This window comes from Fukomys damarensis, unplaced genomic scaffold, assembly GCF_012274545.1.
Source record: "Fukomys damarensis isolate Sample0158 unplaced genomic scaffold, DMR_v1.0_HiC HiC_scaffold_4, whole genome shotgun sequence".
Classification (NCBI taxonomy): domain Eukaryota; kingdom Metazoa; phylum Chordata; class Mammalia; order Rodentia; family Bathyergidae; genus Fukomys; species Fukomys damarensis.
The window spans coordinates 47,297,393-47,302,649 of record NW_022900916.1 but is presented as its reverse complement, the minus strand read 5'-3'; positions in this window follow the sequence as shown (position 1 = coordinate 47,302,649).

The window sequence follows — 5,257 nt, the reverse complement described above, 5'->3', positions numbered from 1 at the left end:
TTTGTTCCATGGATCATACTTGGGCCCTTGAGCTTGTGAAGCAGGTACTGCAACCACTGAGCTAAATCCCTGGCTCTTAAGTGAAATAAATAGGACACACACATGTAAATACCAAATAGTTTCTCTGGTGTGAAAAACTGAAAGTGTAAATAAAATCAAAATGCATAATAGATAATTTGAACTAGAAAAGAAAGGTTCAAAGGGTAAGGGGAAATGGGAGGGGTAGGGAAAAAGAAAGAGGGGAATGTAATTAACCTGTGGAAAGGAAAAAAATGTAAACAAACTCTTTGTATATGAGATGGAGGTGGTGAAGGGAGGCAGGGTAATGGGAAAAAAATGAGAACTGAGATGGATAATGTATAGGTGCCAATTTCCAAAGATGAATGCCATTATATTGTATACCTTAAATGTGCCAATAAAATTAATTTAAAAAAGAAAATTTTATTTTTAACTCTATCATTACTTATAATAAAACTTATTTTAAAAGTATGATGGTGGTAGATAGCACCAATCCTTAAAAATCAATTATTTTGTGTTCATTCTCATTCAGTTTTCCTTGAGTTTTGATGTCAGATATGACTGGTATGGAGAATGTATTCATAATGGCATTTTTTGGATAGACATCATCTCAACACAAAACTGTATCAGCTGTTGCACAGTATGTTTTAGAATCTAGCAACTCATATCCTGCATATGACTAATGGTAATTTATTGCTAAATCTGAGTAAACCTCATATTCACATGGGGAGTTAAAAGCAGTGAACTTCTTAAGCCCTGGCTCCATTATACCAAATAAGAATTTCTGGGATATAAAATTCAAGAAGTATTTAAAAGTCTCAAAGTGCTTGTTTCAGCAGCTCATATACTAAGTCTCTCAATAATGCAAATGGTCAATCAGGCTTAAGAATGATGCATATGAAATATGTGTGTGTGTGTGTGTGTGTGTGTGTGTGTGTGTGTGTGTTTCTGTGTCTGTGTCTGTTATCTATGTGTGTCTGTGTTGGGTCCATGGGTGGGAGAGGGTTGGAGAGCAAAGAAAAAGTTCTTGTGGCAAACATGCCTAGTGGCAAATGTTATAGTTTCCTTTCAAAGAGCCTTTAATAATACTTACTGAAGGCCACATTCGAATAACTACAAGCCTTTTGAAACTGACTTTTCAAGAAAACTATAGAGAGCTTTTGAGCACTTGACACATGGGAGATACTAGAACAGAGAAAGTGCAGAAATGGATTTTGCTAACCTAAAATATTTTATTTTTTATAAAAAAGCAAAAAAAAAACCAATTGTTGAAAGCATGCACAGAGATAGCATTGACTTTACCTTTGTGTTTCTAGGTAAAGGTGGCAAAGCTGAGTAACATTGTTTTGACACAATTAAGGAGAAAATTTACCTTAATTTCTCTCAGTAGAGGAAGTGTGGTCATTGCTTATAGTGAACAGTTTGAAGTCAGACTTTGCTGAGTCCAAAAGTCTCTCTTGTCCCCCAGCCTGTCTTACTGGACAGGCTGCTCATTCCAAGTTCATAGTAATGGCTAGTGGACACATCATGCCACCGATGTGACCTAGCCCTTTAGTGACATAAAAAGTAGATGTTAGATTTCAAATAAAACTTTCCATAGAATTTCACCTGAAAACAGAATAAACTAACTGTGTGATACTATGCTTCTAAGGATCATTTTCAAACATGTTTGAAATATGAGTTAAAGGATTCTTTTTGGAAGTGAACATATCGAGAGTGGTTGAAAGTAACAGGACACTGGTGTATTTGGACAAAGCCCAAATACTCATACTCAAGTATTTAAGAAATCTCAAAGTGGGTGTTAACTTCCTATCAAACAATTTCAGATAAAAACAGAGGCTTCATAAGGTGGTATAACAATTTAAGTGAATAAAATTAAGAAGAATGCCAAAATATTTTAATAAAACAAAGTGTACAGTAAAGAAAACCAGGTTAGGCAGGAATAAAAGGAGAGTAAAAACAGAATTTTTACTAAATGAAAAAATTTGTAAATAATATGAATTTTCAAGAAAGATATTTTGAGTGTTGATTCTTAGGACCCATACCCAGGATTTCTGATTCAGGAGGCCTAGTGCAAGAGCCATGAATCTGGCTTATAATAAATTCCTCAGGTGAGTCAAATGATCAATTTAATACAAGTAGGAAACACCATGTCAGGAGAAAGAGAGTATTTTTCAACTCAATATATGAGTATGAATTCTGCTTCTGTCCTTTATAAATGAACTTGGATGAAGAATATTATTTAAGCTTTTCAAGCCTCAGTGTAAAATGAGGAATGTGAACCAGAATAAGATGGCTGAAATGCAGTGCTCAAACAGAATGGCCCACGGAACCCCTACCAGCACAACAGACACTGTGACTTGCAAACAATATGATTCTTTACATAGAAAACCTAAAACACTCTGCCAAAGACTTCTAGAATTAATAACCAAATTCAGCAATGTAGCAGGATATAAAAATCAACATTTAAAAGTAAATCACCTTCCTGTACACCAATACTGATCTGAGAGAGAAACTAGTAAAATAATATATCTCAGTAGCATAAAAAAATTAAGTACTTAGGCATTAATCGAAGTGAAAGACCTCTGCAAAGAAAAGTACAGAACTGTGAAAAAAGAGATCAAGTAGACTATCAGAAAATAGAACAATGCCCCGTTACTAGATAGGCAGAAACAATATTGTCAAAATGGCAATACTTCCAAACTGACATACAGATTTAATGCAATCCAAATAAGAATGCCAGTAATATTCCTCACAGAACTAGAGAAAACAATCCTAAAATTCATATGGAAAAGAAGAAAGAAAAAAAAAGGCAAAGTAATTTTGGATAATAAGAGAAAAGTAGAAGGTACACAATCCCAGACTTCAAGTCATACTACAAAGCCATAGTGATAAAAACAGTCTAATATAGCCAAAGATATAGATATGTGGTTAATGGGACAGAATGGAGGCTGCAAAAACAACATGAGACACATTTAACCAGCTGATCTTTGACTAAAGGGCTAGAAATATATGCTGGAGGAAAGACAGCTTCCTTAGCAAATGGTGCCAGGAAAATTGGCTATTCATATACAGTAGATTTAATCTAGACCAATATCTCTCCCACGTACTAAACTAAAATCAAAGTAGATCAAAGATCAAAATGCTAAAGCAGAAACAATCTATTGGAAGATAAAATATGTGAAACTCTTGAATTCATAGACATAGGAAAGGACTTTTAGAGCAGAATTCTAATTGCATCAGTCAAACAGCAAGAGTCAACATAGGAGATCATAAATTAAAAATTTTGTGCTAGCAATGAAAACAATGAACAGACTAAAGAGGCACTCTACAGAATGAGAAAATTTTGCTAACTATACTTTGAATAGAAAATTAGTATCTATAAATGTATAAAGAACTCAACAATCAACCCCCGAAATAAAATAATCAAAAAAATAGGCAAATGAAATGAATAGAGACACTTCTGAGAAAATGAAATGAAAGAATATTCAACATCACAAGTCATTAGGGAAATATAAATTAAAACAACACTGAGATTTCATCTTATGTCAGAAAAAAATAGCCATTATCAATTAACACCATATTACAATGGTACATGCCTATCAATATTTAGAGCAGCAGAATTCATTATACCTAACCCAGAAAGGTGCTTATATCCATCAATAGGCAAATGGATAAAATGTGGTAGCTATGTATTATGAAATGCTACTCAGCTATTAAGAGGAATAAATCTGAAATATTTCTAAAAACAAGGATGGAATTTGAAAATATAGTGTTCAATGAAATAAATCAGACATATAAGCCTAAATACAGTATGATTTCTCTTATATGAGAAATCCAAAGTATAAATGAAGTGCATAGCAAAATGAAAGACAGATTGGATGAAAGAGTAAGACATATCTTTTGAAAATGGGAAGGGGAGGAAAAGATGGAAGGGAAGAGAAAGCGGTGAGGAAAAGGACATGGAAAGAACTGGAAAGTGTTGTGTGCATGAACCAACTATACATAATGTATATAATCATTATACATCTACAGAAGGGGACGGGGGCAGGGAAGGGAAGGGGATTGAAGAAACTAAACTGCATTCAGTACATGCACCAACTCCCTAAGGGAAAGGTAAATATATACTGCAAACATGTACTAATATGATAAAAAAATTTTGAAAAGATTTGGAGCATGGAGTACCTGATCATTCCCCTGCCTGACAACAGTCTCCGATAGAAACTTTCTGAGCTCCTCGATTTATGTGAAAAACAAATCAGTTAAAAACTAAACAAAAAACAAAGCACTTTACGACTGTAAGATCCCTTCCATTTCTACATTTACAAAATTGATCAGAATAGTTCCTGTCATATTACTTATTAATGAAAGAAGGTAAATGGGAAACAGAAATAGGGTCAGCCACAAGATCCAATTTCTTAAAATCAGAATTCTGTCTTCAAATAGCATTAGGCCAAATAAGCTGTTCATAGGCAGAAGAGATACTTATGGGGGTTTAATGTCTCCTGCTCATGGCAGCAATGCATTTGCTAAGCCTGGCATCTGCCATATGAGCCAAGAAATCCAAGCTTCCATGACAAATGTTCTAATGATAGAGGCAGTTGTGATCCATTGTGTTTTTGGGTCTGTAATGGAGGAGCAGATCAGTCAGTCTTACTCTCATGGAGGTTGGTACCATGCCCTCTAAACTGTGAGAAAGTTATGCCTCGCCAAACAAAGCAAAACATTTTAGAAAGGTGATCGCTTTTAATTTTTTAACATCATTAAGATTAACAATACTGAGATCATAATGTATATATCTTATGAAATTTAGATATTTCTCCATATATTCATTTTATATTTTCACTCTGGTTTATAGATATCTGCATCAATTAATGCATTCTATTTTATTTCTGAGAATATTGAATCTGCATCCCTATGAGGTAGAAATATATTCTGATCTCTTAAATGAACTAGTTGGTTACAAAGTGTGTATATAGTGCTATTTTATTTTGTGTAGTACTTACATTATGAAGACAAATTAGAAACTTAATTAAAGCTTTAATGTGCAAGATAATCACATGATTTGTTCTTTTTACCTACTTTTTCCTTTAAAAAACTTTACTCTTGTAAACTCTGTCAGCAGACATTTCTCATTGAAAAATTTCTGTAACATAGTTTAAACTGCTTCATAATAATGTGTACATATAGTTTAGAAGATTGTTTAAGAAGGAATAATGGGTATTAAACAGTTGTGCTT